Genomic DNA, 25,587 nt, shown 5'->3' with positions numbered 1-25,587 from the left:
GAGCTAAACTATACAGTTGGACAGTGTTTTATGACCCACTCTATGCTTTGTGTAGCATTTAATGTGGTGTGAGTTAAAATTTATTCATGTCGAAGCATCTTCAGCACTTATGCAATAAGGTAAACTTTTTTCAAAACATGGATAGCCTCAAAATCTATAAGGAAAACAGTAAAAATGTTTGCATGAGTACATTACTCCTTCTTAAAGCACCATTAAGGGTCTTCAGGTTTGTTATTTGCCTGCATTTTGGCCTCTGTGCTGCATCCTCCTTTCTTGCTCCTTCCTTCCACATGAGTTTTGTGCTTTTTTTTTTTTTTTGGAAATATTTAATCAAAATCTGTCCAGTATCATTAAGCTGTTTCTGAAAGTGCACTGAAAAATAGCTAGTGCTTTTGCAGCAGGACATCTCTTACTGGGCTCATCCAGCTGTGGGATTGCATGGCTTGAGTGTTTAAACAGAGATAAAGCTATCACATTTCTTCTGATCTATCAAGAACATATGCTGTAAGACCAAGAAATGCCAGAGAAGGATTTAGGCAAATTACAGAAACAGACACACCATTGTTTATAATACCAAATTGTTAACTTGTTCTACAGTTACATTGTTGTGAAATTGAAAGGGATTCCCTGTTTTGTTTGAATGAAATGACCAAGAAAGAACAGTAATCACAGGGGAGGAAATTATTTACTAATTCAGAGACAAAAGGCTGCTTTGCTTGAGTGATAGGAATGCCAGAGTGAGTGCAGTAGTGTTCAGCTGGCTTGTAAAAGCAATCATCCCAATGCTGTGTCTCCAACAGGGTAAGTAACGCTTGCTTGCTACAGCCATATCTGCTTTCAGAAGGAGTTATTTATTTTGCAGACAATTCAGCTGAATTCTTATCTGAGACAGGTTGGTCTAGTTTGAGGCAGTGTTATTTCATAGAATTCTGGACTGATGAATGATTGGAGAAATTTTTCTATATTCCCTCAGTGGTTTGCTTAGAACAGCTGAGGCTCGTGTTTTATTTCCAAATCGATATGATCCTCTGATAGGTGCTGTTTATTTGAGCATGATTTCATGTCAAATAGCAGCCACTCCCTGGGAGGTCTTGGCCACCAAATAAAGGGAGAAAATGTGATCAATGTTTATATAAATAATAGCTGGTGTTTATTTTCTGTCCCAGGAGGATGGAATAGCACAGGTATGTGCCTTTGTTGAAATGCTAAAAGATTTATTTAATAATGGCTTTAAAATATAATTTTTGTGGTCTGTTTCATGAAATAGCTTCCTCATACTGTTGAACAGGCCCTGTTTCCTTGCCTCTGCTCAGGAAGGATCCCTTCCTCTGTGTTCAATAGGGCCAGTGTGATGGAATGACTCCTGGTCACATTTGTACCTCACATTGAGTAATGGGCTGCTTGCAGCTCCAAAACCATCTGAGGTTTTTGCTAGTGAGCTTGAAGTGGTATTTAGTCAATACCTAAATGTTGTTTCTTTTATGGCTTTGTTTGGGATTCCTATAGTTATTTTCCTCTGGTAAGCATCTGTATTTTTAATAGAATTTTCTGGAATATTTTAAATTATGTTTCATACTATTACCATGCTCTTCATGTAGTTAGGGTACATGTATAATGGTGTCATTATGACAGTTAATTGCACTGTTTAATGATATTATATCAATTTCCTTATTAAGTATAAAAATTATGTGACAGACATGTGCACAGGGAATTTTGAAGGGTAAATTTCTTAAGTTATGGCTTTCATGCCATTAAGAAAGTTGACAGAAATGCATTTGAACTGCATTGCAAGGTCCTCCCAAAGTGGCTTTGATCAAAAATGTGAGCTGAGGTTTGAAAGAGAAAAATAAAAGGAAATATTGCTCCTAAACATTTTGCATTTTACCATCTATTTTAAACCTGTAATCTGAAGATAAGAGTGAATAGATGAATGACATAAACAAGATGATAACTTCTGCAGCACAGCTCCTTCCATCAGCCTGCATTCCTGTTCCCTGTACCAGGGTGGTGCTGCTGTAGAAGGTAATTGGCTTTTCGGTTGACAACCCAGGCTAATGGTAACTTTCACAATGGACGTTCCCCTTCCTGAGTTAGAGGCGTGTGAGGTTTGGTTGACTGTCAGAGACTGAAAGTTCAGCTTAGTGTCTATTTTAAACTTGCTGATGGTGTGTGCTGTAGCCTGGAACTGGAGCAAAATATGGTGCTGGCTTTGGATGGGTTGGTAATGGGTTTTTTTCCTAATAGTAGAGCATGTTGAGTGAGTTTAAAGGCTCCCAGCAAGTGTGAGCAAGGAGAAGAAACCCTAGAGTCATAACTGAAAAGGACTGTGAGCTAAGATGCTATACAGAAGCTGAGGGAAGATGAGATACTGATGGGGGGGGGGGTGTGTGTGATTGGTAGTGTTGAAAGCAGTGGAAAGGCAAGAGGGAGAGGATGGAGGAGTCGGGCACTGAAACTTAAAGGAGTGTTTCGTTATTAATCCCTGAAGTTTATTAGCTGCAATGTTTCCAAAAGGTTAAATTGAATCATCAGGAATGCGTCCCAAGGGTGTTTGAAGTAAACTTGAAAAGTGAACTGCTCTGATAAAGAATTCATGTGCCATTTTTCTTGGTTTGGTGTTTTTATACAGGTGATGCACTATGTAACACTTAGTAATGCTGAAATACTTTATCTTACCAGATATGACAGAATTATAACTTTTTTGGAGGGATGCTAAGGTTTCATTGTTTTCCAAAATCCTCCCCAGAATGAATTTGTGCTGAATTATAGCTCTTTATGGATGCACATAAAGGTGCTTGGTGTGATGCCCGTGTGGAAGCTGGTGGGGCCACATCAGTCACAGTGAGGAGAGTGCCTTTGGGCAAGGAGAGCCACAGCAGCTTCTATTGCTTGTCATTTGTTTTGGCTTTGATTCTTGTAGTCTAGTGTTTCTTCAGAGCTGATGCTAATTAAGGGAAGGTGGGCTATTCTGGGGAATATCAGTCTCAGTCACTTTGGGGTAGTTACTCCTTTCCCATTATGTAGAATGGGATGCTTGCATCTCATTTGAGGAGGGCAGCATGGCCTCCTTCCTGCAGGGTCCTCATCCAGCTCTGCAGAGTCTAATGAACCAAACTACAACCCTGTTTCTGAGCTGGTGGGGTTGCTTGGTCTTCTTCAGGCTGTGAGGGGGAAATATCCCCTTGTATTCTTTGTGTCTGGGAAGTGGCTGTTGCTTACAACATCTTGAGTGATACCTCCTGGTTATAGCAGGAGCTCTGCTGTTGAATCCAATGTGTAGATTCACCTGGGGTGAAATTCTGGGTTCAGCAGCAGCAGTCACTTTTTCTCCTTCTCAGTAGCTGGTGCAGTGCTGTGGTTTTGACTTTTGGCCTGGGAATAATACTGATAAAGCCGATGTTTTCAGCTGCTGGTCAGAATGTTTGCCCTGACCAAGGACTTTGTGAGTCTCATGCTCTGCCAGGGAGGAGGGGAAGCCAGGAGGAAGCAGGGACAGGACACCTGACCCAAACTAGCCAAAGAGGTATTCAATACCATGGCATGTCATGTCCAGGGATGTAACTAGGAGTTTCCTGGAAGGGCGCATTCTCTGCTCTGTTGGGCTCGTTTCAGCAGGTGGTATCTTATTCTCTTCCCTTGTTATTTCCCTTATTATTATTATTGATGGTAGCAGTAGTGATTTGTGTTATATCTTAGTTACTGGACTGTTCTTATCTCAACCTGTGGGAGTTATATTCTTTTGATTCTGCTTTCCATCCCTCTGGGAGCGGAGGGAAGAAAAGAGGGGGAGTGAGAGAGTGAGACTGCGTGGCTGACAGAGTTTAAACCATGAGAACCTTTCTGAAGTCTTTGATGTGAGCAGCATGGCATGCTGGTACTACATTAAGTGCAAGGAATGGGTTTTGTATTTGGTTTTGGGTACAGATTGCTTGTTCATAGCAATTGAGAGCAGCTGTTTGTTTTTATGGGATGGAAAATACTGGTCAAACTCACTCTCATTTGAATACTGTTTTTTAACTAATTTTTCTAAAGCTGACTCAAAGGTTTCTTTTTCATTTATTCCTTTTGTCACATAAAATTGGTTGTGTTATTTCAGCGCCTAGCAGCCTCCAGTAGAGGGACCTTGGTGTGCCTGGCTGCATGCAGAGTAGGAGTAGTGCTTTGCTCCAGAGCAAGCCTACAATTTAATGGCAGAGATGAATGTGGGGTAGTGGGAGGAATATAGCATATAAGCAAGATGAATAATGTGGAGTCAAAATTATCTCACTGTCTTCAAGTACTCAAAGAATTGCAGAATTAAACATATGTGCTTAAAAGGTACATGTGTGGGTAAGCATTCTAAACTGGGCTTAAATAACATACCTGTTTGCTTTCTGGGATTGATACCCCAGGATGCACTGGGTATATTTTGAGGTTGTCCTTATTGCATTGGCTTTAGCCTGACAAAGTATTTGAGAAAGTTAACATTTTGTTCATGCTGGGCAGGCTTTCTCCCCTTGAAAAACTGCTTTGAATTAATGTCTCCAAAGTGTTAAGAGGGTTATACAACATGCAGTATGACTAAGATAATACTAATACAGTCATCTATGATAAGATTCTGTTCCAGACCTCAAAAGGATGTTGTCTGCTCTAAGCTGGCTGATTCTCTAGATTTTTGGGGTGGAAAAGTTTGAAATTATTAATCTCAAGATTGAGTCTACAAATGTCACCCATACAGCTGGTTCCTTAAGCATGCAAACAATCAAAAGCATTTGGTACTGATTGTGATGTCTAATAAGAATAACAAAGCTGAAGGAAAATGAAATGTTGTGTTGCTGTTAAAATGCAAAATATGAATGAATTTTCTTCCACCTTAGGATCAGTACATGAAGTAGTTACTACAGACCTGAGTGCAGTATTAAAGACACAGATTTGACAAGGTTTTGTTTTCCCAATGGATTTGTAATAAATAAAGATAGATCATCTCATCTGTTTTCTGTTTATTAACCAGGACTGTATCAAATTAAGTTCCTCTAGCATTGCTGTGAGATGAGGATATAATCACTGCAGCTCTCTTTAATCATTTCTCTGCCAACACAAACTCACAGGCAGTGGGACTTACAGAATTTAGAGGCCATGTGTTTGGCCACTTGTATGCATGTGCAGAGATGCTCTTTAAAGAAGATAGCTTGGAAAAACCTGCTAGAAAGCTCTTATTCTCTATTGCTTCATTTGTTCCTCCTCTTGGTACGTCTTGTCTCTCACCTACAACTTTGATACAACATGATCATGTATGGCAAATTAAATGTTCCTGTGCAGAGAACAGTTTTCTGAAACAAGAAAGTATGTATTTTTGTCTAAATGAAGTTGGTTAGAGTTGTGGTGTCACGGTGGAAGTGTTGTCCAGAGAACAGAAGAAACCCTTAAAATGGGTTAGAGAGAGTTGCAGTCTCTGCAGTAGTTTTTTATAGCTCCACCCTCGCCGATTTTACTGAGTCTAAAAACTGAATAGTCTTGCATAGTCTGTTTCACAAAACAGCTGGTATTTGGAGAGGTCTAGGCCCCAAAATGGGTTGGTCCTCTTTGGCTTGTCAATCACTGTTACTCCAGAGTAGCACACAGGATTTAGTTGTGGTAGATTCATTTGATAGTTAACTGTAATTCTTTGTTCAGAAAACCCCAAACAAACTCCACCTTTATCACCTTTTCAAAGCCTACATTAGCATTTAAAATACAGCTTTTCATTATTGTAGGTTTTCTGTTTGTTATCAGTCTTTGCTTGGGAGCTACCAGGGCAGCATGTGTTTGTTGTTGTTCAAGAGCATCTGTTTTGTTATATTTTAATGGTATTTAAACATCTCTCTCTGCTTGTCAAAACAGTGGAGCAATTTCAGGTACTTGGGAATATCCAAGGTGTGATGACAGTCCTTTAAACACCCAAGTGCTTTTCTCCTATAAAGAAGATAGAGAATATATTTTCTTTCACCATCTCATGGTCTTTGAGAAAAAAGCATTTCTTAGAGCTGCACTTACCAAAAGGTAAGAAATATCTGTGTGCTATTTTATACAAGGTTTTGTGTACTTTTAACGCAGCCATATGGTGGTGGCCTGAATAATGGTGTCTCGTACACGTACTCTTCAGCATTGCTTGCAGTCTGCTGTCCTACTGCCAATCTTCCAAAGACCTAGCCAGCTTTCTTCCCTCCTCTATGGGGTGAGTGTGCAAATCCTGTTGGTGATAAACGTTTTGTAATGTCTTGGAATATTGAGGCTGTTGCAACTACAGAGTAGAACTGACCTCAGTTTTCCTGGTTTTAGTTCCCTCTTGAGTGCAGGTAGGTATTCAGGAATTGATGGGTGACTTCTCATTAAGGTGTTTTTGGGAGATTTATTGTCTGGTTGGTCAGTTTGCTTTTTTTCTTTCCCCTAATCACTGTGTTGTCTTCTTGTAAAGCAGCTTTGTGACACTAAATATAACATACTGGCAGCTTGATGATTATCATTGTGCTAATTATATTTCCTTTGCTGGAATATCTTTCTCTACCTTTGACAAGCCATATGTGTTTAGTAACGAAACTAGACAACAGTTTCTGAATCAAGGAATGCAATTTTTTTCAGTATGGGACTCAGATGGTGATCATCCTGGGTATTACTGTGATGATAATGGTGGTTCATGGCTAAGCGCCTTCTAGAACCAATCAAAACCAAATTATTCATGGAGAGCTTGTAGTCTGAATTAAACCTGGTGTTTAGAGGGAGGTCTGCTTCAAGAAGATGCCATTACTGCAAAGGCAATGGCTATATTAAACTAATATCTGCTTTTTTTCTGTAATTCACTTTAAAGCAATCTGCAGAACTACAGAAATAAGTGAATTTAAATGAGGTGGAGGCTGTGGTTTGACAGATCAGCATGGGGACTACATGTTATGTTACATGCATATTAATCCCCAGGGTTCCTATTGATTTGAAAGATTCGAGTAGTTTATACTGCAAGTAAACATTACACAGCCTGGTCCTTTATAGTTTGCAACTTGTATTAAATATTGCATGTGCAGAATTTAAATCAGCTATTCATTGTTTCTCACGTTTGTGTGCATACTTGTGTGGCAATAAGGGTGGTAATTAAGTATTTGTTATGTACCCTGGCAATAGAACAGAACATAAGCATATGCTGCAAGGAGGAGGTTTATATTGACTAATAATGAACTTTGTAAGTAGGAGGAGGGTTAAATACTGGAACAGATAATTGCTGAATTTTGTAGAATCCCCACACCTCCCTGTCTCTAGCTTTTAGGGGTGGTGATGGGGTGTTTGCTGCTTTCTTTCAAAGAACAGGTTGTGCTGGCTTGTGTTAAGTACAGCTGATTCTGCTTTGTGTCAGCATGATGGACTGGTGAAATATTTTAGACCTATTTTCTTTTATGGTTTTATGGTTTTGTCCATATAAGCCAAACAAAGAGTCTTTATGGAAAGTTACTTAAAATATTTGATTTTTTTTTTTAATGATTAATATGTGATTCATTCACATATGCTGCTTTTAAATAAAATCTTGTGGTATTGACCCATCTGATATTTGTTTTGTTACTGATACTGGACTTTTTTGCATGTGGCTTTTTTGTCAGCTACTGAAATGTGATTTAGAAATCCAATAATATTAATGTGCTGAAATATGGCTATATTCACTGAATAGGAATAACCCACTAAAGTATTGCTTTAATTTTAAAGCTGACCTTTTCTGTTATTTAGTAGCAAAATCCACAATTCCAAAAGGAAATAGACCATTTTTGGTGGAGAGGATATGTAGCTTACAGGAGTAAAGGACTGAGAGTTTGAAATGCTTTCACTGTGCTAATACAATAATAATAAGGACATTTTTTTATTAAAAACTTATGATAATATCAGTGCCAACTCAGAGGTCAAAGTTGCTTCTGCAGTCAACACCTGGTATGGTTTTCTCCCAGCAGCTTTTATCACAAGTGTTGATTGCATTTGACCTATCCCTTGAGCAGGACCTTCAAACAATGGGCTCATTCCTATTATATAAAATAGAAATTGGGCCCTTTGGGGCTAAACTTTGTTTGTGGTTCTGTGGCAAATCAGAAACGATTCAGGATTTAATAGCTGCTGTTCTTATTTCGAATCATGGCAGGCATGGTTCTGTACCTGCTGTGGACACTAAAGGCAGTGTGAGAAGCAGACCCACCTTGCTGTAACCCATGTGGAATGAAGCTACCATGAACCAAGCGTACAGTGAATGCTAACTTGTGACATGATTGTGGTATTCAAAACATAGTTGATTTAGGCAATATAACAATTTTTGGCATCAGCATCTTGCAGGGAATGCAATAAGGGACAAAGAGCAGTACAGGTACTGCCTAAGTGAGGAAGGAAGCTCTGGAGCCTACATTAGGGACTGCACATTGTCTCCAGTGTATTGCACCCCATTCAATGGCATTAGACATAAAAGCTGGATATTAAGGCCATAGATTTTTCGTGCCAGTATTTCCTTTTCATAGGTTGTCTGTGATTCAATGAACACTTTAAACTGTTGTATAAAATTCTAAATGCTTCTGATGAATCTTTATTTATGAGAAAATAAAATGAATCCTTTTCTAATAGGTTTATAAGAAGAGATGTGCCCCTGTTCTCTGTGAAAAAGCTCTGTCAAATTTAGTATAATTTTATAACCATTGGGAAGCTTTTTGAAATCATCCTATAAAATTTAATAGAAGAGCTGATATGTTGATGAAATTATGCAAACGGATGCAAAATAGTCTGAAGCAGAAGTTTTCTTCTTCTGTTTAAATCCAGTATTGAGAATTTCCAAGCTGTCTATAAAAATATGCTTATATTCTGTTATCATGTACCACTTTACAAATATTTTATGAAAAAATATTAACACTACTTCAAAGCTTTTGAAAGTTAACAGGCACATAAGAATTGCTTTTTTTCAGTCCTCCTACACTGTATAAATTTCCCTTACTAGTATTGTCATTTGTATATAGGGGGTATTCAGAGTTCCTGCTGAACCAGAGGTACCTCAATGTTTCTCAGTGAAATTAAGCTAAAGCTGAGGATGTGCTTTGCTGTGTTGCTGTATCAAAGCCTGAAGGACTATTCTGGAATAATGGAAGGTATTGTTTGGGGATAGTATGGTCAGACAGCAAACTATGCTCCTTGAGGCCAGAAGGTCTTGGTGATGGCTGCCAGCAGTCCCTTCATATACAGCAGTATTTTCCTATTGAACTGATCTATTCTAGTTCAAGCTCAATCTTCTGCCTCAACAGCAAAAATAAACAAACCCCTCTTTTAAGGACTTCCAGACTTAGAGGTGAATTGGGCAGAGGGCTGTATTAGTGGCACCCAGCATGAAGCAGAGCGACTTCTGGAGTGTGACAGGAGATGGATGAGGGAGCCAAGAGCAGGTCCCACAGTTCTCACCCAGCCCCAGTCCATGTTGTTGCTTCCTGCCTTGAGTTGCAGAGAAGGGAAAGAAGAAAACCAGACTTTCTGGCTTGTTTCAAAACTTGTTAAAAGAGAAGGGAAAAGGAAAAACAATTTTATTGATTTTTAGGAAGGAACATACCTCCTGAGGGGACTTCTTTAGCTGTTCAGTTATAGGTATCCTATTCTATTTGTGATCAGGTGGCTTTAAGGACACTAAATTATGTCTCTATCACTGATTCTTGAAATGTTAGAACTCTGTCTTAGATCAAGACAGGCTGAACACTGGTCTGTACCCTTTACTGAAAATTCAATTACATCTGGTCTCACAAGCACAGCTGTCAATGTAACTTGAGTCTATTGGTATCTTGAGAACACTGTTCTATGTTCACATTTCTCCAGATACACTGTTGCTGTGTTCCTACTCACAGGTCTGGAGACAGTACCATATTTGGTTCAGAGGTTTTATAGTCATTGCTTATGCAGGAATGGTGCTTTAGTAGAAGGATGTAAAGTAAGAATTGAGTGTATAAAAAGACATGAACAAACCTGTAGGGCTTTTTTTATTGCTAAGGCTACTAAAACTTACTCATTTCCAGACTTTTTTTTTAATAGGAGTGCTTTCTCTTTTGTAACTGAAGTGTTTTAAATCCCTAACCCAAAAACTCTGCAGAAATGAAATGTTGTATATTGGCCAAGGCCAGAAAATATGCCACTGCCAGCAGATCATCAAAGCATTCCTCCAGTGCACCTGATTGTTCCATAAATAAGCCATTCATCCAGTTTCCCTTGCTTATGCTGTAGCTGTGGAACAGGGAGTTTAAACACAAATCAATAGAACACAAACCCTTAGTTGCCTGGTCTCTGGCCATTCCTTCTTTCTATTTTGGGTAAGAATAGCCTGTGAGAGTATTAATCAGTTGAAATTTGTTAACTCGAGGTAAGAGCAAATGTATCAATTGTTTGTTTCTTGATCTTTACTTGCACCATTAACATTAGGCTTCATTATCATTAACTAGTTAGTAATTAACTGTGTATGGCTTGCATGAAATACTTTGACTATTTCTGTCAATCACTTACTGATTTTTGCCAGGTACCAAGTGGCAATGAACTAGTTAGGTTAGATGTTTTAGTTATGTTTAAAGCAAAAAAAGTCTAATCCATCTTGTAGTGGTGATGAGTGCTTCTGCCTGTCCTGTGAACACATGAAGTAGATAAACATGGTGAATATGACATGACAAATGCAGATACATGTGAGTGGTAGTAATATGGAGCATCATGTCTGTCAGGGAGGTTTCTTTGCTGGCTCTGTCCTGAATGAATTCTTCACTGAGATGGAGGTTTGGAGCTATTTCAAGTCTGCTGAAGTTCACACTGACTACAGAGCTGAATCCAATTCCTCCCTGATAGAAATACCAATGCAATTTTCTGTCATGTTTTAAGTAGAAGGAAGTTGGTTTTCACCAGGTAGAGATCTGTCCCACAGAATTCCACATCATCCTATACTTGTGCTGCTTTATGTACCTCTCAAATATGTATTAACCAGTATTTGTTGGAAAATAAATCATTACTTGGAAGTTGTCTGCTGAAAACTTAAAGGTTTGTGCTTTAAGCCTTAAGTGCCAAGCTTACCTTAGTGGTAAATACTTTCTCTCTTGTGTATGTTATGTGGAGAAATGTACACACACATTTAAACTGCTGCTCCTTTTGGAAGTTGTTGTGCAACTGGGGCTTTAAATCTCAAAGGGACAGAATATCCAGCAGTCCACCAACAGTGATAATTTCATATGGAATATAATACCGACTTTCAGTAAGAGTGTCTGATGAATTTAGAGCTGTGAGGCTGGCAGGTGAAATACAAAACAGGCTCTTCCATGCAGGTGACTTTTATTTTCTTTTTCTGGCTAATGTAGCTCAGAAATTGGATTTGTCAATAAGCCTCCTTCTAGACACATGGAAATCAAAAGTTTGCAACCACAATGAGTAACTTGGCAACTTGCTCTTTTAATCTGGAAAGCTTGAAACCGCTACTAGTTTGTCAAAGTATCAATATCCACAATTGCTGTTGCAGTGTTGACTTCTGATGAGATTAGCTGGTCTAGCAGGTCCTTCATGGTCTGTATTTGTTGCTGTATTTCTAACACACCTACTGGGACACATTTTATTACCTGCTGTTGATGGGGAGGTAAATGGTATATGGTTTTCAAAAGCGGTTGCATTGGCTGATGTCAGGTACTAAACTGGAAGGCAGTGAAGAGCAATAAAAGCTTAAAAACTTGACATTGCTCTGAAATCCCCATGTTGCACTGAATGACAGTGAGACCTTTCTGTAGTGAAGTGTGTTTTATGAAGATAATGGCCATTGTGAGGTAGAAGATCACTGGTATGTTGGATTGATTGCACTGCGAGTTGGTAATGCATTTTGTTCTACCATATATAAATGTGTTCATGGCTTGATGTCATTTCTAGCCGTGCGTAGTACAGCAAGTTAAATAGCACATGTTTTGCTCTCTGTGCCTCTCCCCTCCCTCCATAAGTATGCTAAATTGTTCGGCTGTCTGATGCCTCATGAAAAAAGTTGCTGTACAGAATTGCCTACATTAAAGAGTTGAGGAATCAATGCAGCCAGTGACCTTTAGTGAAGCTGACATTTACTGTGGTGGATAGCTGCACATGCAGTGCATGACTGCTCACTCGCTTGCTTGCTATCTCTCCCCAGAGTTCAGCTACATGATTTTTCTCCTTTTGATGTCTTGCTTTGTATAATTCTTATCTAGAGGGGTTTTTGCCTCTTTGGATGTATGATTGGAGGGAGAGTGGTGAGTCTGTCTTTGACCTAGCAGGTGTTTTAAAGGAGACCACACAAGCACAGTAAAATGAGCTAGTATTAGGCTTCTAAAACTGAGGAATGTGAGAGAAATCAGATTTCATATGTAGGATTTGTCTGTGCTGTCATTTCCCCCTCCCTGTGTGTGCATACTCCTGGTTGTTTTCAATTACTCCATCTGTTTCTCTTCACCCTTGTAGTGTGTTCACCTGGTGTGAGTTCTGTAAGCAGTAAACATCCTTCAGTGTCATGTATTCCTCTTCTCAGCTGGATGCTGGAAATTTTCCTTTCATATAGCTCAGCTTACTATCTGATAGTTATGTGAAATTTTGACAGTGATCCACCACAACACAAAGGTATGACCTGTGGAGCCTGGAGGATAAGCCACCCCACAGTAAGAGGAAGCATGGCTGTATTTTCTTACCAATCTTAAGACTTACTCGAAGAGTGCAGCACCACTGAAATGTGAGTGTGACTTTAACTCTGAGGCTGAAGCCAAGGGTAGGCTTGGACTGTAGTGCTGGCCATCTGAACCACCTCCTGCTGTGAGGAGGAGTTTTGAGAGACCCCAGAATCCTTCTGGCTCTTAACCTGGGATCAGCTCCCTCACAAGAGCAAATACTCCTCTTAGTGCCCAATTGTAGTCTTAGGGGTAGATAAGACTTGGGTCCAGTCTCTCCCAGTGACCAAGCAGTGTTTTGTTTGGGGCATCCTGTGAAAGGAGTGCTGACTATGTTTCCCCCTGTAAAATAGAGACAGGCAAATACTCTCCTCTATCTTTGCTCATTCTAGGGCACAAAGGCAATCCAAGGAAAGAGGATAATAGAAGTGATAGACAGTGGCATGATTGCCAGCATACACTCTGATGAGGCTGGAGGAGATGCACTAGGTCACAGTAGATGTGCTTCAGTAGACAGTACAGAGTAATTTTCCTGAGATAAAAAAAGACCTGTCTTGAGGCGAGGCAGTGCTATTCAAAGATCATATCAATAAGTTCTGTGTTACACACTGATTGGCAGTGAAATAATAGCAGTTCATTTCACTGTTCTTGTGGTGTTAGATCATCTAGTTGAGTGAGTAGCAGAAGGAATACTCTAAATAGTATATTACTTTATGTATGTATGTTAGTATATTTTTTGTGTATATTGCCGCACTAAGAAACAGTATTTTCTTAAGAGTTTGGCCTCTTGTTGTAAAGTTTGTCAATGTAATCTTGCTAACTTCTAAATAAATGTTTTGTAACTTTTTAGTTAAGTAAACTGAGTTTACTTAATTTGGAGGTTCTCACTAGACATGAAGTACTGTCTGCTCCTCCTTGCCTTGCCCTTTTCTTCCTTCCACAGCCGTACCCTCACCCTCCACCCATAGCATGACCACCCTTTCTCTGGTAAAGAGTTTTTTCATCTCACAGCTACTCTGTAGGAGAATGTGTACCTGACACTATCCCTCTGCTCATAATGAGCTTTCACTCAAGTTGCTGATCAATAGCAGAAACCAGCAGGTCTGTCTCTATTGCTTGTTTTCTCTATCTTGAATCTGTCAAGATAGATTAGACTGTTGCCAAGGTCACTCAATATGTTGCAAGTGAATGAAAAGGTATCTAGTTGACTTTTTTAGGACAGGACTGCAAAAAAGCAAGACTGGAGCTTACGTGAGTGTACAATGACAGATTAAATCTGCATCAAGGTCATACAGGGTATTTTTAAGTGAACCTTTGGCTTTGTTGAGCAAGATACACATCCGCTGTCGGGAGGTTATTGCACTGCTTGCTAAGGCAAAGCATCTTGGCAATACACATATGGGAAGGAACAACCCAGAAATTCAGGAATTGCAGTGAGACAGACTTGGGCATAGCTCTCTTGAAATCAGTAAGATATTTACAGGCTTTTCTGGTGGCAGAAGCTGAGCTGTGGGGAGTTGCAGAAACAAGAGCAGCAGTGTGCTCATCACATCACGCTGGAGGCAATGGCATCCTCCTGCTGATGCGACTGGAGGCAGCAGTGACATGTGAATAGTATCAGGGCTGGGTTTAAGTGGCTGATGTGCTCTAGAAGCCTTCCATATATTGGGGTTCTTGTATAGCTGAGGTGTAATTCTCAGAAAAGAATAAAACTAAAAAAAAAGAAAAGCAGGAGTACTTCAAGCTTTTGCATTAGCAATGACTAGAATTACAGAGAAGGAAGGCTTATGGTAAGAGGCAATATATCTTATGAGACTGACTGCTGTAATGGGGACAACTGTCTTCATGGCTTCCCTGTCTGAGAACTTTTTTTCTCCCCAGTTCCAGCAGTTGATCTAATAAAATATACTGTCTGTATAAATCTTCTTGCCTCAGATCATCATGTCTGCCTCAGAACAGCTAATAAAATTGAAGACTTATTTTCCTAATATAGTTGCTTCATTTAATGAGTTTTCATGGCCACTCAATAGAGTAGTACTTGTCCTTAGACTACAGTGTCTGTGCATGTTGAGCAGTCTTCAAGTAGAAAAGTCTGAGTTGTGGGTTTAGCCAGTTTTGCAAATAAAACTGAGCGTGTTGCTTCCATAGAAACCAAAAAGAAATCTCTGCTTGCTGTTCATTCTTAGATCTGGACTTCAGAATTTTCCAGAGTTTGAAGTTATTTGATCAGTAGAAATGAAATTCAGTTTCTCTGCTGAGATGAAATGTAGATGTGTCCAAGGTACAGCTCTGCTTTTGCACTTACTAGATTAGCAGTTTTGTTTAATTTCAGTCTGGTTATTCCTATGCTTTTAAATAGCAATGTGCACTTAACTGCTGCCTTGGCCTGGTACCAAAATGGTCAGGAAAACAGTGATGAAAGTAATGGGAGACTTAGAGATTTTGCAAGGCAATCTAAAATAACTGGAGCCTTCTGATCTCCTCTGCTTCTCCATGTCCATAGGGACACCCTTGCAGGGCTGAGGCCAGGGTATCAGAGACATTAATGGATGAAGTCGGTTGCTAATGAGTTGAACTGTAAAACAGAATCTTATATAATCATCTGTAAGAGAAACCCCAAAAGATGATTATAAACTGCCAGACTTTATCTGCTACAGCTGTTCTGTGTGACCTAAAGGCTTCAAAGTCCTGCACAATTTAAAACCTGTTTAAGTAGTCTGACTCTATAGTGACCAAACTATTAGCTGCAAAAAGGCAAATACAAAAGACTGCAGCTTTGGCTATGTCTGTACTTATCTTACAGCTTTATCTTTGTTTCTAATTGAATTTTAAAGATGCTGATCACGAGTTGTTGGATGAGGCCAGATAAAAGCTCTGGTCCAGATGAAAATGGAACAGCAGGCCTGGGCTTGCCTTAGAGCTGCCTTTGGGCTTTGAAGAGCATGGTGTTCCCCTCACTGAAGTTTATCAAGTCAGTGGCCTCAATTTGGCAGCTTTCAAGTGTGCCAAGGCTTGGTGCATCAGAGGCTCAAGTGTCAGAGGCATCCAACAGCAGTCACTAGGCATGTCCTTGAGTTGGAGAAACTATTTTGCTCGAAGTTCAAGGCAGACTGATGTCTTTCCAGTAGTGCAAGTTCTTGCTGACAGCCTCTTCCCTCTTTTTCTACTTTTTCTTCCAAGCTCCTGGGAGCTGAATTTAAAGCCCAGTTTGGCATGGAGTGAGCAAGTGCCAAAAGCTGCTGGGGTGAAGAGTGCTTGTCTTTCTCTTCTTTCACTGAGAGGCTGGATTTGTTGTGGGGTGTAAGAGCTTCTCAGTGGTCTTCAGAAGAACCTTACCTGAAATCAGGTTGATAATTTGAGAAGAATCTTTTCTGTTCTCAAAACACAATTTTGAGATAACAGCCACCCATGGATTTGAAATGCAGCCTCAAGCCCTTGTTTTGGCCTTCTGCAGCATGGCATTCTTCCAGTCTGAGGAGATTGCTTTTCTTTTTAATCTATTTTTTCCCCCTCATTGTTAGGCTCTGAGTCTCCCTACCTGGGTTCTAGTGAGAATTATAGTGATTGGCCTTTGTCTCCTTATGCTGCATACTGATTTAAGTTCTCTGACTTTCTCCACAGAAAACAGAAGTGGAAGAAAAGTGGCAGCTATGAACAAAGGAAAAAAGAGAGAACGGGATCAATTCCCATTCTCAGTGGGACTGTGCATGTACTACTTATGATGTTCTTGTCTGCAAACAGTGAATCTGTCTGTCAAGATACTGCTGCACTACTACTCAGCCCTGTCTTGTAGAAGTCAAGGGTGAGTTTATGCCACAGAGGCTTGCATGTTATTTTCCCCCTGTAATCAGATTAAGGTACAGCAGCCTTCAGCCTGATGGAGCAGTGTCTGCCAACATGGTCTTCTGCTTCATCTCGGAGACCTGCTGGATTTGTGTGGTATTCAGGGATATGAGGATGTTCAAATGCAGTGTGAAAGCTTGTTATCAGGAGGGAGTGTATCCCACTCAGGGTTTTCTGCTGAGTTTTCAGAGCATCTCTGAAAACTGACTTCTGTGTTCTTGGAACACCGGGGAAGGAGGTTTTTGATGTTGTCTCTTGTTCACCTTGCTGGAACATTGTGGAGGAGCACAGTCAGCTGGAGCTCTCCTGGATATTGAATTGCAGCCTGCTGCTGTGGTCATGTTCCATGTGCCTCCTGAGGGGAGGTCTCTGACAGAGCTGAAGCCCAGCCAATACTGGGAGACCGGGGACAGTGAGCACTTGGTGGTTTATTACTGAACTTCTAGTATCTGCTTTTCCACCATGAATTTACTGTCACTGTGACACTCCTGGTTTCAGAAGTATGCCACTGTCTCCACTTTAAATCATAAGTTAATGCTTGTCTTCTGAAGTTCTTTCTCTGGATCATAGGAATAGATGTGTTGGATCCAGCCAAAGGTCCGTTTATTCATCTGCAGACCTTTCTGTTCTATTTTTTATAAGCAGTGTCTAGTACCACGTTGCTAAGGAAGGGAATGGGTATGGAAGTAGTATATATTGATACATTCCCTAAATGGTCCGCAGCATGTGGTGGTCTTTGCTGGTGTCACTGGATACCTTGTGTCCTGTGTGAGGGTGCAGATACCAGGCTAAGAAGGGAAGGGTGGTGTTGGCAGCTCATGAGGCCAAGGACGTGTGTGTGTAACTGGGTGGTATGTTCAATAAAGCAATTGTTTCATCCTTGATACTTTCATTCTTTTGAGTAAATTCTTTTCTGCTGTAACTTGTGTCTTTGGAAGTCCTAAGACTTGACACAGGATTGTCCTGTGGTTAAAGTCTTGATCAGAGGCCAGGAAAATGATATTCACAAAAGGGTTTTGTTTGATTTTGGGGTATATCCTTTAGGCTTTCTTGTTGCTTAACATCATTTCTATGAAGTGGGAAATGATTCTACTTTCCTTACAGGGCTGCTATAGAAATATGTATTTAGAAGGTTATGAGAAATGTAAATGCTAGCGCAATACCTTGTTCAGTTATACATTAAACAGTCAGCAGAGAGGGAAGGAGTTTTCTTCAATATACAGTGATCTTAATCTGCAAACTAACTTGACATCAGGTAGATGGGCTTGTTATCCTTTGTTTACTAATTCGTCATGTTGTATTACACAGTATTAAACCAATTTAAGATGCAGTATAATGGAATGACACTATAAAACTTCAGATCTGTTAACGTAATATGGCAGCATGTTTTAATGCATTTGTTTTACTACAAGTAAGTACAATTAAGTCTGGCATTAGCATATCTAGCATAAAGGCTAAGATAGGCCAATCTGTATACCATGCTGTCAGTGATCTCTGATGGAATGAACCTCCCTAAGTTGTAGGCATCATTTATACTTATGCTTAAAAATATAGAATTATCTTTTAGCATGCTGGAGGTGAAAAACCGTGAAGTCCAACTTGAATATCATCTTTTTCCCATTTTCTAACCTGTAGCAACAAAATCTGTTGGGGTTTAACTTAATGTACTTTGTTTATCACTGCTGTCAGAACTTTGGTGTAGGAAGTAGATTAAGATGATTTTGGTACTTCGTATGGTGATTTGTCTTTGTTTTCTATTGTCTGTGCTTTGTTTGATGTTCTAAATGTATTTCAAATGAATATCTATGTGGCAAGGAGAATAAACATTGCATTAAATAAACCTTTATCAGTGTTTAGACAGGTGTCTCAGCAGTGTTGTAAAGTTGTTTGGACAACTAAACCCTTAATGTTGGGGAATCTGTAGAAAAACTACTACCATTATGCTTTGGAAGAAAAGACTAGGAAATGTGTTACAGCCTGTTGTCCTGTAAAGTTTCTTCAACTGTATGAATCAAGGTACCACTTGTTTCATAACCTGTGTGAAATTGGAGCACACCTGATAGGTTGTATTTATACAGGACCTGGGGGGCTCTATACATGGGCATTTACTAAAATCTACTACTTGCTGTAACCCAGCCAGCCAAACAGATACTCCTGATGCACAATTTGTTTCCTTTTACCAGCCTAGACAACCTCTGAACAGACCTGGTTTCAAAAGGTCAGCAGCACTGATTTCAAAAAATACTTTGGCTTTTTTGAGCATTAATTTAAACATCCAATTTTAATTTTTAAGTGATCACTCACTGTGAGTGCTACTCTCGCAGTCAAGCCAAATGCCACCACTGATTTTTGCTTTCAGTTGGTTGAAGATGTCAGTTTTAAAGTTCCTCGTGGCCTTTCTGTGATGATGACATGCTCTGAAGTGCAGGGAGGGGATGGCTGCAGATGCACAGTGCTGCTGTTTCAGCTCTCTGGACTTACTTCTGCTTACTCAGTGTGACTAAATGGCCATCAGAGTAAGAAACAACTCTGGAACCACCTCCTGGTTTTTGCAGCAGAGGTTGGTGACAGGAACTGTGGCTGGTGTTAACCTTTTTCTTCTTTTCCATTTGCCCAGCTGAGATGTTATTCTGTCAGCTGTCTGGAGAGTAATTGAATATTGTAAACATTGAATTTACCTCTGAATCACAAAAGTGAGATTATTTAGACCTTGAGAAGGAGTTTGGAGCTTTTTTTAGTACTTTATTAGCTTAGACACAAAAACCTTTGGATATTTGCTGTTGCAAAAAATGATTTGAGCAAAGGGAAAATGTTTACCTTTTTAAGTACATGTCACCCAGTTGTTTCGTTTGGTTTTCTTTTAAGGGGAAATAGTGATTCCTTCCTCTTTATGGCCTTGAGTTAAGGGATATTTTTGAATTTTTATCTTGTATATCTCTTATAATTTAATTTCATTTATCTTTTCCAGAGCAACTTAATACTAATAATTTACATGTGTTGGTGCCTTAATATCAGAAATCTTTCTTGTGCAAATAGGTCTGTGTAGCTGAATGTTTCTGAATGAACTCAATTCTGAATTCCAATTTCTATAATTTAGAAACAGCTCATGAAGGCTATGTAAAAGGATTAAAACAATCTATGGAAGGCTGATAGGTGGGAGTTAATGGATTTTTATTCATACTTAATTCCTTAATGAGAAAAAGGCAACCTGGCTGCATGTTTTGTACAATCATACTAAGGGAGAATAGAGAGGAGGTGGATGCTGGATGAGGTACAGGCTGACTTCATTGAAACACAAACATCCTCTGATGAAGGATGACATGGGCTGGAAGTTTCACTGCATCCTGCTGCTCCTAGGAGCCAGGACTCTGAAGTGAAGTGAGGAGAAACAGGACAGGCTCAGATGAGAACAAAATTGGTTTTGAGTTTCAGGGTTAAGATATTTGGTTTTCCTGTTTGCTTTTGCCACCAATTTTTCTGGCTTCATTCTGTTTTTCCTGTTTTTCTTGTCTTTCATCAAGTATTTTTCAAGCTTTGTGGTATGCTGCTGTCTTTTGGGAACCCAGGTTATCTAATATAGCTTGTATCTTTTTAGCCTCTGATCCCAATTCTGATACCTTTATCCCTGTGCGAGAATTTATTAATTGTGTGAGTAAATATTATACTCATTAAGTGTAAAGATTACTAAAAAGGAAAACAACATCAAGCTCCAGAAGAGCTTTCAGTGTAAAATTGTTGTCAGTGCCTTGGTTTGAGGAAAACCTGCTCTCCTGAGTTCTGTAACTGACACTCCTTATGTCCCATTAATAGAGAAGAAAATAGGGTTTGCCTCATCTCTAATCCAAATGGATCTTTACAAATACAAATGTGAGCCTAGCTTTATATAAACTTCAATTCTGATGGAAGAAGGAAGATTCTTGTCTCTAGTAAGAAAATAAACTATTAGACATGCAAACCCTGTAGTTTTTCAGTGTATCCAATTTTATCATTGGTCTTATAGTATTTAGTGTTTCTGCTTAAAACCAGATAGCATGAAAAGCTTTAAATATGTCCTAAAGGCACCTTGGAAACTCACAAAGCAATTAAAATGCAATTCAAACACTGTGATCCTTACAGAGAATGACAGATGTGATTTTTCAGGGTTCGGGGCTGTCAGCCTTGCTATCCATTTGTTGATTTTATTTTCTTTCTTTTTGCCCCTACTCTTCTATTATTGTGATAACCAAAGGCAAAACTCCGAAAGGCTTTGTCCATTCTCATAACAGAGTAGGGATGATTATATCTGATACTAGAGATTAAGTAACCTTTCACATTATGCTTAGTCCATGGTTTAGCTAAAGAGAGTGGGATAAAGCAAGGATAACAGCTTTAAGTTTGAAGTAAGCTTTTCTACTAAGCAGCCTCAAAATTCATGAGATGGCAAAGTTTGGCCCTGTTTCTCAGAGGGAAGCAGTGGCAGTGACTATTAAACTGATATGATGAATGCTTACAGCAAATTTTAGTACTCTCTGGACAGATCTGTTGTTATCTCAACTCTTTGTGCCCCGTGTTGGGTGCCAGAAAGCACTGTCATGGTTTAACTCAATATCACACATCCCCTGGTGGGATGAGGAAGAGAATTAGGAAAAGAAACAAGTCAAATTTGTGCATTGAGATAAAGGTAGTTTAATACAACAGAAAAGGAAGGAATAATAATAATAGAAGAATTAGAACATACAGAATAAGTGATGACAATGCAGGTGCTCACCACCTGCCAAATGATGCCCAGAAAATCCCCTGAGTAGCAGTACCTGGCCAGCTTTACCCCCAGTTTGTATGCTGAGCATGACATCTTATGGTATGGAATATCTCACAGATGAGCTGGGGTCAGCTGTCCTGGCTGTGTCTCTTTCTGGCTTCTTGTCCCCTGTTGTGTCCGTAACTCTCCCCCCCCCCCCCCCCCCCCCCCCAGCTGCCTTGATGGAGGGGTGGGATAAATAGCAGAAAAGGCTTTGATTTAATGTTAACACTACTTCGTAACATTGAAACCATCAATGTTATCAACATTATTCTCATCCTAATTCCAAACCACAACACTGTACCAGTGTCTAAGAAGAGAATGAATGCTACCACAGGTGAAAGCAAGACACATGCTTTAGTACACTTTGCAGATGGAGGAGGAGAACTAAATACATCTGCACAGCTGGCATTTGTTCCCTTCTTTAATGGGATTTTCTGCTTCTGTCTTCTCTCATGTGCTATAAAGGCTGTGGCCTTAGCCTGGCAGGATTTTGTATCGGAAATGCAGAAAGAAGGTATACAGAGAAGCTTTCTCTGATCAGAAGAGTGCAGTGTTCTCTTTGCAGTGAGGCACCCTTCCCCTTCTCACTGCTGCCTGCAGCAGATGTCTTCTCCTTGGAAATCTAATTTTCCTTTGCCTTTTTGACTCTGTTGTATTTCAAGGTGTGTGGTGTCTTCTGTCAAGCTGTTCCTTTTACTGATAAATGTCTTATTTATTCTTTCTGGAGACCTTCTATTAACCTCTACTTCATTGGCAGTGAAACAGCTGGTGTTGGGATCAATGCCTGTCATGGTAATCACTCTTTCCTTTGCATAGATCTGTCTCTGTCCATTCACCCTTATACTGCTTTACCCATCAATCCCAAAGGTACAGAAATCTGTGAACCTCCTGGGGATGCCAATAACTTTTGTTTTCTGTTTATGTGGAGCTTGCTAACCCCCATAACAGGGACTTACGGGTACGGCAGTAAAAATAGCAATTTAGAAATATCTATGAAAAGATGTTCCATCAAACAACATTTTCAGGAGGTACTATTAGTTGATTTGAGTACAAGTCTTGACACAATTGAAATCTGGGGGGAATCAAGCATGAAATTGGTATGTTAAAAAATAAAAAGTAATAGAGTAATTACAGTGAAGGGATGACTGATATACAACAAAATATACTGAAAAAGCGTATAGCTGAACACATTGCTTTGTGAAGTTATAATAGTTGGGAATAGAAAGCAGAAGCAATGCTTGTAGAGAAGAACTTGCTGACATGGTTGTGAGAGCTCAGCATGAGCTCTCAGTGTGATAGTGTGGCTAAAACTGCCTTTAAATGTGAAACAAGTATATATTGAGTAGAGGCACGATATACACGAAAACTGTATTCAGTCCTGGTGAGTCTGGAACAGGAAAGTTATGTTTCTCTTTCTGTGAGAAACAGTGCTGAAAAAGTGTAGAGACTCCTTACACAAATGATTTAAAAAATAGAAGATATGGTGTACTGAGAGACTCGAGAAGATGAAACCATATGGCTTGTTGAAGGAGTGGGACTGCTTGGTGAAGGTGTGAGCTTATCTCTAGGTGAGAACAGGGTTTTTCCAGTTGGTCAGAAATGTATTTATGAGTCCCTTTTGGAACTCCAGCCAGCAGAGGCTGAGCTTGGCTGACTTCTGAATCAGACTCTTGCAATTGAAATGTTAGTAATGGCCAGTAACTACAGAGGTGGCTTATAATGATGGTTTTCTAGCTGTGTCATTGGCAACTTTAAAATCACAGTCAGTTGGCATTTTTTGTCTTTACTGTTTTCCTTCTTTGTTGCACCTTCTCTAAAATGCTTTGAAGTAATTCAATCAGAATTACTGCATTTACAGCAGGAACCGAGTTTGTGTGGGGCCTGTATTATGCAGAAGATCCAACCCAGTCTTACCACTTAGAACTGAATGGGATAAATCATTCCTATGGACATTTAGGACAAAATCCTTTCTCTCAATGGCTTAGCCCCAACCCTCACCACTGCAGGATCAGCGACTGTTGTGGATCAAAAATGTTGCTGAAAATTGCTGAAAACTAGCTTTTATAAAAGTTACTTTCAGAGAACTATTGGGGTATTTAATTTTTTTCTCAAAACATAAATGGATAAAACCTTTCAAATAAGGAAATTAAATTAAAGCAGAAGTTTTCTTCAAAAAGGATAAAAAAGAGAAACTGATTCTGTCATTTTAAGGAGGACTTTCCTGTGACCTGTTTTACCGATCACTTTTAAAGACTCTGTTGCACATCTCCATAGTTAAGTGCTGGGTCAGGCGCCAGCTCTGGTACTGAAAGCCTGTGTTCAGTTTGAATAAATTCCACCCTTATGGTAGGAATAGCTCTGGTCATTTGGAAAAGAGCCAGCATCGTTTGAGCAATTTGCAGACCATAATTTGAGAACCACTGCATTAATTATGGACTGTTTCCTAAACTGCAATCAGGAATTGCCAGTTCAGAGTGTTGACACGGAACTTAAAACGATTCCAGAAGAATAAGCTTTGATTTCAACAGGGGGAGCTGCATAGCTTCAGCAGAGCCTGCAGGCGGGAAGAAGGCGGCTCTTGTGCTGCAGCCTCTGCTCCGCTCCTGTGGTTCCAGGCAAAGGAAGCGTTGGGTGATCTGTTCCCCGTGGCAGGGCAGCCCTAACCCGCCTGCCCCTGCAAAGGCTTCTGCCTGCCCTGGTTCTTGGGTCTTCATTCATGCTCTCTCCATCCCTGTGGGAGGAACAGCCTGAGCCTGTGCTCAGCTGGAGCCTTGGAGTTGCCATTCCCATCAGCTCCTTCCCAGGCAGTGGGATGGAAAGGGTACCTTGCTCCCTCTGGCAGAACGGCAGCTCCCTTGTGTTGCTTTTGTCTGTGATGGCACACAGGGTCTTTTGCCCTAAATGTGCTCTTGCAAAAGAAAGTATGCACAGCGTGGAGGTTTTTAATGCTGGTGCATGCTACTCCTAAAGAGTAACTCCTAGTACTCAGAGCCTGAAGCCTCATATGGAATCAGAGACAAATTAATGCTTGGTACAATTTGACTGAAAGGAAAAATTTGGACTGAAACTGGCCCTTAGAAATCAGAAAGCATGGAAAGATGCATTTGATCAATCGGTGTCTGTTTGCTATGTAATTATTTAATTACTGGGTGTTTGCTAGTGTTTTGCCTAGCTGTGTTTTAAATTGCAGGTTTTGCCATGATGTCAGCAAACATATTCTGGCTCTTAATCTCACTAGTCCTTTCTCTTCCTCCAAATTATCTGTAAATATCTTTATCTCCTTCTACAGATTTTTCCTCTAGAGAGTTCTTGGATGCCACTGTAATTCTTTCAGGTCTATAATTTGTGTTGCTGGTGTCTGAAATTACTGTGGGTGTTTTTGGGGTGTTTTGGGTTTGGTGGTTTTGTCATGTGTAGCAAAGAGTTTTTCCAGTATTTTGGGTGTGGTTCTGTTCAAAGACCACGTTTCTCCATCACACCTCTATGGAGTTTCCATAGGTTTTTTTACTGTGTGTCAACAGTGAAGCTACAAAATAAATACAGAAAAGGAATCAAAAGGGTCATGTTGTAACAGTGACAATCTTGGAGTTTGTTTTGCGTGGAATAGTTGAAAGATTATCTGTAAAGTGATGATGAACTGATTTAGAGGGTTTTGACAAGGGTGTGATTTTTCTACGCTGGATTCTGCAAAAAGGAATGAGGCAGTCTCTGAGACAGTGTTCATGTATCAGCAGCAGTGAAGGATTACAACCTTCACCACATGCCCAGATAGTCTTTACTGATGGGATATTGATCTAGGTCTTCGTCCATGGCAATGGATTCTGGAATGATCTGCTATCAAATGAACCTGTGCTTAGTTTTATCAGACAGTCTTTTGCCCCTGGATTACTTTTTATGTGTAACTTACTTCAACATGTTTTTGAAAACCTGGTATTGTTCTTCTAAAGAGATGTGAATGTATATGGAACTATTGAAAGATTTAAATGCAACTAAAAATAGCAGTAATCAGATGGTAATACAAGTGGAAGCTGAAGCTAGAGGCAAATTGTGAGAACTGGGACCTGTTGCAGACCTCTAATTGCCAAATATTGAACTATTTATTTCATTAGAATAAAACCATTGGTGTTTGAATAACTAAGAATTTGCTTTGTTTGTGGCATGACTTGTCTGTCATTGATCAATTTATTTTAGATTGAAGCATTCAGAGCTCCAGCAGGATTTAGATGCCTTTAATTCTCTTGGGAAATGATAGGAAAGTCTTCAGCCTGTAGAATATTATAACACCTGCTTGGCTTCATTAGTGTGATGAAATGT

This window comes from Psittacula echo (genome assembly GCF_963264785.1).
Source record: "Psittacula echo genome assembly, chromosome: 9".
Taxonomy (NCBI): Eukaryota; Metazoa; Chordata; class Aves; order Psittaciformes; family Psittacidae; genus Psittacula; species Psittacula echo.
This window is presented reverse-complemented; position numbering follows the sequence as displayed.